The sequence below is a fragment of the Balaenoptera physalus genome (genome assembly GCF_965194825.1).
Source record: "Balaenoptera physalus genome assembly, chromosome: 2".
Taxonomy (NCBI): domain Eukaryota; kingdom Metazoa; phylum Chordata; class Mammalia; order Artiodactyla; family Balaenopteridae; genus Balaenoptera; species Balaenoptera physalus.
Genome location: NC_138883.1, coordinates 65,125,343 through 65,138,135, shown reverse-complemented (window position 1 = coordinate 65,138,135; position 12,793 = coordinate 65,125,343). Strand labels below are relative to the sequence as shown.

The window sequence follows — 12,793 nt, the reverse complement described above, 5'->3', positions numbered from 1 at the left end:
CCACAGAGTCTGAGTTGGGTTTTTTCTTTTGAAATGCAATCCCACGTAAGGGAGGATTATTTTTAAAATCTAGGAAGTGGGTGGAAGGAAAGGCTTTTAAGAATCCCAAGTACTGGCATTTTTAGTTTGAAGTTTGAGCATCTCTGCACATAAAGCTATGTGAATTTCTCCCTGGGGTATCTTTCAAAGTAAGTTTCTGTGCTCTGAGAAGAAGATGCAGGGATAGAGGAAGACCCTTAGCTTGGTTTTCCACCTCTAATCAGTGCAGCCGAACCATTCGGAGCCTGGCACAGATGAACCGGGTGCAGCTTTCACTTAACATGAAGGTGACCCAAACTATCGGAGACAGTGGAAAATTTTAGTCTTTGGGGCATTTTCTCTGAGTCAAAGTTATTGTTTTTATTTCCATCAAGAAAAGAGTTACCAGAGTAGAATACAGCCTGATTCACAGGAACACTATGCAAACCTCCTTAGGTATGATTCTTATCTGACAAGGCTGTTTGTTACACCAGCTTTTTTCAATTCCTTATAAGGTGTAACTTTTGGAGACAAAACCATGTGGGACAGGGTAATCACAGCAGAATTTGTCGTTGATGTTGTTTGTAAAGTATGATCTCCAAGTACATTTAAGTGCTAATCTAAACTAGATTTAAATGTAAGCCATGCAAAGGAAAAGGCTAACAGGCCAATGTAAGAGCTAGTGGGGTATCACAGGCCACTCAGCCCCCAAAATATTAAATACACAAATGAAAATGGTTTGAATTATTTCATAAGATTAGAACATGTTTCCCTGCAAATAGGAATAATTTCGAAGATGAATATTTTAGATTATGTATAGTTTTAAAAATATTTATATTTAAGATGCTGTCTGATTTACATCAAGAGAAATTATTTTTGTGATTCTAATATTTAGTGTTAGTTAATAGAAGATATCAATATATAATTTTATATCTCCTTAAAAATAGATTCTTACGGAAATAATGTAAATTAAAGGGTCTATGTTAAACATACCCCATATACCCACCCCCTCTCTTAGGGGCTATTTTAATGAAGATCTTCTTTACATGGAAAAACAGAAAGTAAAGCAGAGTGAATCTGAAGACTAAAGTTAACAATAAAAGGAACAACAGCCCTCATTACAGTGGCAGCCTGAAAGGTCAGCAGCTCCGGTAATATGTACTTTGCATAATATGTAAATAACTTGATTTATTGTCTGTGAGGGGCAATAGTATTAAAGGTGAAGTTGAAATCCAAGGCTGTTGTTCTCCTTAAAATGTAGCCTTTTCTTAAAAAGTAATCACACGTCCTACTACATCACTGCCCTTTGCAGCAACAGCAAGAAAAGAACATCTTGCACCCTCCCCGTCACACACACTCTCCTGTTTCCTCCCATCACGATTTTTGAATAGGATCTTTCAGATTTGTATTCCTTGTTTCATATCAGTCTCCTCTCTGGAATCCACGTTCCTTTAGCCTCAGAAAACAGCTGCCAGGTCTAGACTGCAGGTTCATGAGTAGGCTGTTAAGAGTCCTGAGCCATCGCTGAGCCTCGGGCGCAGACGTAGCCCGCAGCAGAGGTGCGCTCTCTCTCTGCAGACCTCCTTCAAGGTATCTGCGTGTGGATTTTTCATTTCTCTGTTGGACTTCCGTGTGCTAGGTGTCCCAGTCTCTAGAAGGTGTATGTCACAAATCAAGGAGGTAACTGTACTGGGAACTTTCTCTGGAGCACGTTTATATATTAAATAATAAGTGAATCATTATTCCAGGAAAGGACCAATTGAGTAAACCCTCTAATGAGCTGCAGTATCATTTCATCTAATTCATCCAACTGCTCCCAATCTAAAAATTAATTTCAACTCATGAGGGTACTATAAGAAAATAAAATATTATTTATAGGTTCCCAAATCTATAATAGCATTAAAAATTATCTTTGCACTTATTCTAATATACTACAAGTAGAATAGACTAAAAAGTCTATTAAATAAAAGGCAACTGGCAGCTGCGGGTAGTGGGAATATTGGAGTGATACTTCTCAAAAGCATCTCTTTTTTTTTTTTTTTTTTTTTGCTTTTTATCGATCTAACTCGAGTTTAAATGCATGTTCTCCTTTTGTTCTTTTCTTTTTTTTTTTTTTTGTTAACATTTTATCTTTCTCCTCTCCTTTTCTTCCTTACCTTTCTCAGTAGAGAAGGTTCTTTAGCTTCTGTTAGCTCCGTGGCGCTCAAATCTATGTTTCTAATCATCACCTTCATTGCTGTTAAGACAAGGTTGCGCTCCTGTCTTGCCTCCATGATGCAGAGCTCTGTTCTGACCTGACTTCCGCCCCCTACTCAACATAGCTCTGTTCACTTCTGAAGTAGTCTTATTTCAGCTTTAGTTTTGAATGTTTCCTTTCTCTGCCCAAAATAAAATGATTGCAAAGCCAAATTCTGTCCTTGTTTTCCAGAGAACTCCCTAAAAATAGGCCCCTTCCCACCTCCTTATCCCTGTTACCAAGTAAATAGTTTTGTCCCCCTTTCTGAACATTGTCTTCCGTAACCCCTCTCTTTACTGGCGATACCATCTCCAAACCTCTTTCCTTAAATCTTCATAATATCATAGGGTAAATCCTTTTTCTCTTAGTTTCCTTCTTTTTTTCTTTCGATCCTTTCCTAAAATCTTACTGTGAGCAGTCCCACCCATGCCCCCGCCAATAAAATCTTCTTGTGCTTCTTACCCATTTGTCTTCTGTACTATAGGTTGAACCACCAATTTGGGATCTTGATTGAAGTAAGAATATTTTATCCGTGAATTATGGAAACTTCCAGGGGTCATGAAAGGGTCTGAAGTAAGAACATTTTATCCAGGAATTATGGAAACTTCCAGGGGTCATGAAAGGATCTAACACACTCCAAACTTAGCTACTCACAAGGCAGCTACATTGCTTATACTCTCTGTCACCATCTTCTTCTTCATGAGCTATGATTCAAGCAATCACTTCACCAGGTAATATGCAGTAAGCTCTCTCAAGATTTATTTTTTGTAAACCTTCCACAGTTATCAGAATATAACCAGGAATACACATAAAATGATGGCAGAAAAAAAAATATTAATGCAAAAACCAGAAGATGTTTCTTCTGTCCCCTTAAAGAGATAATTAAGGCATTGACTGGGCTATATAACAACATCAACAGTTACCCTAATACCTACTAATGCACACTATGTAATACTATCATATCAGCCACAAATATCATAAATGGCTTTAGTTTCCATGCCAGTTAAGCCACTTACTAACTCAGAGATAATATACTTACTCTTGCAATGATGATAATGATGTTCACACCATAGAACTATTTAAGGGATTAAAGATAATATATGGAAAACATATGGGGCATATTGTAGTTACTCAATAAATGATCAAAAAAGGAAAATAACAAGACCCTAATTAGTAAGATAGAACAGTACCTTTGGATTCCATGCCTCTGATGTGTTTAATGTAACCCGTTGACACAGAGCTTCTACAGGCCATGTTGTGCTATTTCTTACTTCTTTGTATAAGGGGACATGGCAATGGGACAGAGCCTTATGTCCTTATATATAACTGAACTTAAGTAAAAATGTGATTCTTGAAAAAAAATGCATGTTCCAAAGAGCCTGATGGGAAATGTGATTTGACACATGGGAAAAATATGACCCCTGCCAGAAAAGATGAATCGAAGGGAAAGCTGAAAGAGGGAATTACTCTCAATTGAATCTCTTTCCTATCCTGCTTTGTTCATCCTTTTTCCTTACCTTTCATTTTCTCCCTTTAGAGGGAGAATTTATGTTCATGTACAAGTAAACATTCATGACTCAGTAGGAAAGAACTAATTCCTCTGCTATAAGCTGGTTGGTAGAAAGGATACCTAAACATTTTTGCATAAGGTCCCATGCACAACAATCTTATTTAGATGTTATGTTATCTAGATATTATTCCACGGTTACAAAAATAAATCTCAGTCCAAAACTATAATTGCTGTTACCCATACCACATAGGGTATCAAACATTGCTTCCAAAAATTTCCATGCAGAAAATATGGAAAAGCTTAGTAGTGTGCTAATAACTTGGTTAATCTTTTTGGGGAGAGAGCTAAGAAGGCTACCATCTTGAATTCCTCTGTGAACTGATTTATATTGCCAGGCCTTTTTTTTCTTATGTTGTGTGTTATTGTGCCTGGCAGGAGATTTTTATGTTGCATGTGCTTCGAAGACTTCACAAATACCATAGAATATGTAATGCATTTTCAAAACTACCAACAATAAAAGCTGGCATGAGCTTTAAGAAATGTGATTCCCAAGACTTTTATATATCTAATCATATGCAGAACAAACTGGTTTACTTAGCTTCCTTGGCATACGGGATGGAAATTCTCTAAGAGTCCCTATGTAGCATTTTAAATTGGCTGTCCATTTTAAAGGGTAATAGCCCTTTTGCAGTAGAATTAAATGAATTAAATTGTTAGGCTTGAGGATTCTAGGAATTCATGTATTTTTATATTGAGTTGCATCCTGAAGTGCTGATTTAAGCAAATATTTATTCCACACCTACCATGAGTTGGCAACTTTTCTGGTCATCAGGGAAATAATGACAGCTCCTGCAGTAGTGGTGCTTACAGTCTTTGGGGGAGTTACTGACAAGTAAATGGGCAACTACAATTAGTATTACAGTAGCAGAAGACCAGCATGTCATGGGGCCTTTGGGAAGAAGCACTCAATAACCCAAACTTGGAAGGAACTGACAAATACAGGGGCAGTTTGGAATTAGGCAGAAATGGTGGTGGAAGAAAATGTTCCAAATGTTCCAAATGAAGGAGAGAATATATGGAAAAACAAGCCAATAATTTGTTTCTCTCCAAAATGAAGAATATATATATTTTAGACAAATATTTGCTTTCAATATAAATTTGGGAGTTTGGCAAGAATACCAAGTTACTATGCACAAGCAGCTATTCAGGTATCATGGTCAGAGCATTCTCAGTACTTTTGATAAAAAACTTATTAATAACAGAAACACAAATTGGCCAGTAAATTATTGACTCTAGAGAATGAATGTATTTTAACATTTAAGACTATAACTTACAACTTAAATTGGTAGCTCAGTATAAATATGATAGCCACGTAGTAGGTCCTAAATTGATGGTTGAATATTTAATGGGGAAAAGTGGAGAAAAGTTGTATCTCTCTAAGAAAAAAAACCAGGTTTCTTCATTCCAACTTTAGCAATTTCTGTTTTGATACCCTACAGACATGCTCCTCAGAAAATTTTGAAGAAAGCCCACTTGCTAGAAGTTCACATGAGATAAAATAACATATGAGTTATTAAAAGGCCTTTCAGCAGAACTGGGATTAATTTCCATCTCCCTCAGGAGCCCATCTGCACTCCCTTGTCACACAAATGGAGTTTTGGTGGGTGGGTTAAAAATTAGATACCACAAATTAAATTAAAAATAACTGAGCCATACTCAAATCATGTAGATTTGTCTGGTTTATTTATTTATTTATTCAAAACAGGAAGCAACAGGTATTTCCAAATTACAAAGTGTATTTTGTACCCCCTTACTGTCAGAGATACACAGGTGAACACGATACACAATGCATTCAAATACCCTGATGTCCAGTGGCCTCCACGATTCTTCATGAGCAACCTCTCCTGTCCATGCCCGGGCTGCCTCTTCGACTTCATTGCCCACCACTTCTCCCTGCCCACCTTCTCTGGCTCACAGACCTCCTTGCTGCGTAAACACGCCAAGCTCACCCTTCTTCAGGACTTGTACATTACCTTTCTCTCTGTCAAAGTGCTTCTTCCATGCCCAAATCTACGGGCTCTTTCTTCTTTGAACCCTTTGATCAAATGGCATCTTATAAGAAGCCTTCCCTGGGCACCCAGTATAAAGAGCAACCCCACCCTCTTACCCTGCTGCCCTGCCACTTCCTATCTTCCTCTTTACTCTGCTTTATTTTTCACCATTACCCTTATTGCCTGAAATGCTGTACACTTATTTATTGTCTGTCCTTCCTCACCCGATACAAGGGCAGGGGTTTTGCCTGTATTGTTTGTTGCTCTGTCCCCCGATCCTACAACAGAACCTGGCACATTGTAGGTATTCAGTAAATATTTGTTTGTTGAATGAATAAATGCTAATTGCAGAAGCAGGAGATATCTTTCCATATAAGACTGTGTGTATGTTTGTGGTGTGTGTGTGTATACACACATATGAATAACTTTATGCAGTCTGCAATCCTATACGTAAGTGAAAGATACTGTCAAAGTGATTAAATGGAAGGACTAAAAAGAAGACCCCTTCTTTATATTTCGCAATTAAATGTATGATTATTTAGGGGTTCTTTTGTTTGTTTGTTTGTCTTTACAATACCAAACACTCTCTACTAAATGTTAACAAATAACATGCTCGTTATAACATTATGGTCTGAAAATTTTCCATTCCAACTCTCTTCTACTAAATAAAATAAATCTACAGACTTTGTGTTAATATGCTTAAAGGCTATGGACAATATCAGTGTGTGGTGGGCATCCGGAAGCCACAGGCTATGACCCAGTTAACCCTTTATCTTATTACTGTAATAATCATCAAATATTTATTGACTATCCTATCACAAGGGGAAAAAAACAGATTTAGGTAGTTTACTACAGGGTTACTGTGTAGGGAGACAGTTTCTACTCTATTCCTATACTTGAAGTAGAACCTGTATGTTCTCTATTTTCTTTTACTTTATACCCCGGAAGTTCATATTTCCTGTGTTGCTGACTTTGAAAAGTTCCTCCCATTCACTTACGAACTTTCCCAAGATCACTGTTGAGCATTTTGAACCTATTAGCTTTTAGAGTCTACTCAGGCTAAAGGAGATCAACAGTACACTCAAATCACAAAATAAATTAGTTTGCTCTCTGAGAAATTAAAGAGCCATCTCCACCTCAGCCCATGAACTGCTGTGGGCCTAATAATGTCCATTAGGGATTGTGATGTTTGTTTTGTGGAATTTGAGTAAGTGTGTTACATTACCACCCACTCCCACACCCAAAAGTGTAAGACTATTTCTCGTGCATTTGGGATGTTAGCCCAAATGGAGAATGTAAGTGTAGGGTGCAATGCTTTGGTTACTGGAGAGAAGTTAGTAGGGGAAGAATGTCTTGTCATAGAACTTACTGCTGTTTTCCTTTACATTTCTAGTAATATCTATTTGTGACCAAATAGAAAGAAATACCTTAGACTGCCATCTTGTGTAGGACTTAAAAGAACTGGGCATGGAAGGAAGTATAAATAAACCTTGAGCATTTTCTGTCTGTTCATTTCTGGCCAATGGAACCTGCTTAATATCTTTAGTCTTTTTGATCCTAAAGATGGCCACCCCCCTCCCCTTATGCTGTTCCCTGAATTGCTCATAGCGTGGTTTCTTCCTAAGGATGGACAGATTATCCTTTTTATTATCTAACCAGTAGTAAGAGTCCTTGTAGTTGTCAGTCTTCAAATGAAATTCCAGTTCAATTTTCACCTATTCTTCCCCATTCTGGACTATACTTCCACCACGGAACATGGAATTTCTTTCCAATTTTACAGAGTTCCAGCTATCCAGTTCTCTTTTGCAAATTTTTCTCGTTAACTTTCTTGGTCTAGTAAATATCAAGATTTACTTCAAGATAATATTTCTGTGATTTACTATTCTTTTTTGCTTCTAGTTTTAAGTCTGGATTTTTTTTTTTTTTTTTTTTTGGTGCTTTCTCTTTAGTTGTTTGTGGTTTACATACACACAGGCACACTTTTCTGATTGCGATGTATAATTAGTTTCCATTGTCTGTGTGTGTGTCAGGGTCTCTGTCATTTTAAAGACTAAACCTCTCTCTCGCTGTGCCCCGACCCCCATCAGGACTCTGGGAGGCTGAAGCTACCACCAAGGGGCTTTTTCCATGAGAGCACTCAGCTCGCCATGGAAAAGTTTGCTAACGTTTCATTCAATCCCCTAGTCTGCACAGCGTATAATATTGTCATTGTTCCTCCAGGAAGGAGCAGCCTGCACTCGGGTTTCCAGGTTTCCCATGTTATGGCAAAACCAGCCGAGAAACCGTTGCAGCCAAAGGAGCAGAATAAAGTTTACAAGCAGTTTGTTTGGGCAAAGGAGCCAGATACACACAGTGCTTGCTATTTAATTCAGAACAAAATCATAGCTGTCCTTATAATTACGTGACAAATCATCACTTCCAGATACATTACCAAGTGCCTGCAGAGGTGAGGCTTGGATTTCCCCCCAGAACTGGGAAGAGTAAAGTGATGGCTAAAAAGGATCGTAGGGTTATACTGAGGAAGAAGAGGTGAGTCTGAGGAGGGCTAGCCAGCTGAAGCCAAGTTGATTCAATGTGCTTGTTGTTTTACACCATGTAAATCCAAAAGCCTCCAGAAAGGATCCTTCCCTTTTACTGCAAAGCGCAAATAACTCCGGGGCAACTTCTCAGTGTCCAGGAAGCTGCGCGCACACCAACTACAGAACCGACTGGCTGGCCGCCATCCTCCAGTATCCTCAAAGGGATCAGTAAACAGAGAGGCTGCTTAAAGCCACGAATAGGAGGACGATGTAACACTCCTACGGCCCAAGTGAGAGCGGATACGATCTCTTTTAAGGCTCATTTGATTGTTTTCATGACCCACACAATTTCCTAGGCTTCCCTTAACTGTGGCTCAGCGGAGAGAAGAAAACGTTCCCAGCTAGATGGGGTCAGAGGACTTGGTGAGCAAGGGGGATCTGAAACCACAGCCATTTTTCTGACGAGGCTGCGTCACTCTCATCCCAGGCCCTGATCCCTTGTCAGGCCGACGGGAGACTTCCCTGCCCTGTGGTCTCTGTCACAGTGACCTCTGAGTATGGGCGGGTGGCATATCCTGCTCGTGCTGTAAGAGTTATTTTACTGATTGAGAGGCTGGTGGGCTGTTTGTCCTTCCAGGAGAAGTATGGTTTAGCTCAGTTTAACCTTAAAAGTTTATTCGACCTTATATTTTAACTGAGACTATGTCCTTCGTGTAAGTGGAAGGATTCAGAAGTCTTAAGGGGATGGTGTTATTGGCATTATTATTGTTATTATTGATCCTTGATCATATGTTGCCTTGTGATCTCTCTTGGCAAATCATCTTATGTTAGTGACTTCTTTGTTTTTATTTGTTACTTTTTAAACTTTTTTTTATTGAATGAAAGTCTTTAAATTCTATAGTGCTTTACTTTCAAAAGTTTCACACGTGTGATTTCATATAATCCCATAATAACCCCTATTTTTTATCCCCTACCCTTATATTGCCCCTCCCCGCTTCCCTCCTGATTTCCCCCGAGAGTATACAAGGGCAGCAAGAGAAGAGAATCTCAGAACTGCAAGGGACTTGGGCAAACGTTTGGCTTACTCTTGTCTTTCCTCACTCTTTCCATTATACAAATGAAAAAACTGAGCGCCCAGGGACCTTACATAACTTGCCCTGATCTTCATCCAACGCGTGTTTGAGGCAGACAGAACGAAGGCCTGGGTCGTCCTTTTAATCTCACTGTCGTCTGCAACTCTCTCTTTCAGTCCCTTCATGTTCAAAATGACTGTATACTTAAGCGCTCAATTGTGGGGTTTTGTGGTCTGGAGGTTTAGACTAGGATGACTGTAGGTGGAGATTCTGCTCAGTCGGGGAGACCTTGAGGAGGAGGGGGGATTCATCCGGGCCTCGCCAGATTTACTGGGTACGTGGAAGGAAGGAGTGCCACTTCCCATCACTGGTCTGCAGCGCACTGGCGAGATCACAGAACTGATGCCGAGGACCTTCCTTAGCCACGCCACGAGGATGGGACTACTCTCGGATCCTCAGGATGCCCTGAGTCAATGAGACAGAGTTAAAGACTGTCTGTCTATGCTTTTGACTTTCGTTAGAGTCTCTTTTGTGACAGATTCAACTTAAAGAGTTGTTGTGATTCCTGAGTCGTCAGCGTACCTATATTTTTTAACTGGAAAACATAGCATCAGATCTAAGGTCTGCCCTCCAAAGCTTTTACAGCTTGAACCTATGTGTGTACACATTTTTCCTTTCCCCTCCCCCAGCACGCCCCAGGATAATAAAAATCAGAAGGGTCTGACAGAGTGAGAGAGCTCTCAGGACATGCTTCTCCATAAGCGTTTTGCAATTTTCCAGCGTGAGCTGCAGCAGTACAGTGGGGTGTGCAGTTGGAAAAGCAGTTTGTTCTCTGCTAATGATGGCTGCGGATTCTGAAATGAAGCACAGCAGGTGGGACAGCGGTACTCAATTTTCAAAATCTGTGCCCTAAAACGTGTTTGCTTACACCTTGTCTCCACCACCCTTTAGGGGCTGCCACATCCATCAGAACCAGACCCCAGGAAAGGAATTCAAGTCTTCTCTTTCTCACCGATGCTTTCACAGTCGCCACTATGATTCAGAGGTGGTCTGGAAAGTTCAGTAGTCAAAAGTTCCCTCCTTCTCCCCAGAGAGACAAATTAAATCACTTCCAGCTCCTGGGGAGGGGTGGGGGGACTGGCTTCACCCAGGTACCAACAATAACTTTGAAAAGAACACGCGATTCCTGTAGCCATAACTAACAGTATTATGTCATAAGGAATTCATTTTCTCGAAATAATACTTGGGCAAGGTGTTAATGTTCTTGTCTTTCTGAAAGCCATGAGTGAGAAAAGAGGAATTTGCATTTTCTGCACATTGGGAGATTTTAAGCTTTTGGGGTTTAATGTGTACAACATTCTTAGATTGACTCTTTATATAACCTGGGCTTCCTGGGAAATGACCACCAGTCCCCTCTAAGGAGAACATCAACGCATGATGTGGGTTTGTTGGAGAATTAATGAGGTCTAGAAAATTATAAGGCAAAAGGTGGCCCTTCAAGCAGTTGATTGACAGTTTGTGTGTTCTTCTTTACCAATATATTCAATACCCTTTTTTTTTTCTATTATGTTTTTCAGTGGTCACTTAGCATAGGTAGAGGCTTTGAGCTCTTACCTGAGCCCTTCCTTAGGTAGAGTATCTCCAATAATTCTGAGGGTTTTTGTGTTGTTTTGTTTCTCATATCTGTGCCGAGTGTATAGTTCCTTTATTTTGTGAGTGTTGTTTTTCTTCAAGAAGAAAATATTCAGCACAGTGTTTAGGGCCCCTGAGTAGGGGGAACCCTCTGAGAGCCACGTCTCCAAGGGGAGGTGTAGTTGGCACAGTTGTGAATTCCACAGACTTTACCAAGAAGCATCAGAGTCTTTAAAACCAATGCATTATCTCTCCATGTAATTTAATCACCTGTTATTCTACTGCTCTGTTTGATTTGATTAAAATCTCAGCAACAACTCATTTGTATTACAAATTATACAACTTCCTATTTTTATTTCCATCACTTTTGATCCCTTTCGGCATGTCTCACTGGATAATTCAATTACAAGCTGCTTTAGAAAAATTGCAATTTAATCAATAAGAAAAAGGACACATTTCTAAAGAAGATCAAATGACATAAAATACCATGAAAACCTCTACTTTGAAATGTGTGTTTGGTGACGTTTTGGGCATGATTCTTCTGCACGCTGTTATATCATCTTTGGTGGGTAGATGATAGCCACCAATTCCTTGTGCATTACAAAAAAAAAAGTGACGGATAAAGACTTGGTTAAAATGAACAGAGTCCTGCTCACTGGTAGCCAGTGAACCCTACTGAGAACCCCGGAGAGAATAAATGAAGCACCTGAACTGAAGAAGAGTCGAAGAGATGGAAGCATGCTTTGGTAGCAGGGGTTGAAAAGAACCAATTTTTTGGTCTATAGTGTGTTTACTGTGCTAGCAAGTGTTTTTTGCTTTTGTCGTATTCTACTTCAGTGCTCCCAAGCTTTAGCATGCATCAGAATCACCTGGAGGGCTTGTTAAAACCCTCTTACTGGGGCGCACGTTCAGAAATTCTGATTCCTGTAGGTCTGGCATGTGGCTGATCAAACTTCCAGTTTATTCTCAGGCTACTGGTCCATCCAGCATTAGTTGAGTAGCCCACTCTTCTAGGGATGAATTTTTTTACAGGTCTTCCACTTTTTTATTACCCTCTCTTGTTACCAATGTGACAGAAAATGCTTCTGTAGTAAGTGAACAACACGAGCTTAATGAAAACCTAGGCCGAACTTTTTATTTTCTATGTTAACTTGTGCTTCTTTGCCTACACCATTTCTAATACCATGCAAATTTTTAATCTTGGATCCAAGCTGGTTGGCTCCATGAGTTTGTAAATAGTTTTTCACATCAAACGTGTAGAGTATCTTTTTTCCAGGGAGGTCAGTATAGTCTGGAACACAAACGTGCTATTTTCCTGCTAGCACACAGAAGTGAAGAAATTCTCTCAACACCCTAGAAAAGTTTTGTAGGACTCCACAATGTTCCCCGCTTTGATCTGAAGAGAGATGAAGCTGCCATTAGTCACGTATTTTACTTTAGACAGCTACTTACAGATTTGTCGGATCAAAATATCTTATAAATGACTCAAATGTTATAACAAATGGTTCAAACCTCATGGCACTTGTGGAAAACAATTTAATGGGGTCCCTGAGCAGCTACAGGATAAAGAAATTTGAGTTATGAACTCTACCAGCATTTTGATGTGGGGTTTGCCTTCCATTGTGTCTCTGTGTGTGCGAAGGAGTATTTCTCTCTCTGTAGGAGAACTTCTGGTTTCTTCTGTGGCAAGGTCAGAAACAAACAGCCTGTATTTTCTCTAGCAGGTCAGGAATTTATTTCACATATATGTGAAA

General features: G+C 39.5%; 1 protein-coding gene across 12 annotated transcripts in view; it reads left to right on the top strand.

The window, feature by feature from the left end:
- NPAS3 (neuronal PAS domain protein 3) overlaps positions 1 to 12,793 on the top strand; it is an 858,029-nt gene that overhangs the window by 551,936 nt on the left and 293,300 nt on the right. The gene's annotated exons all lie outside the window — the stretch shown is intronic.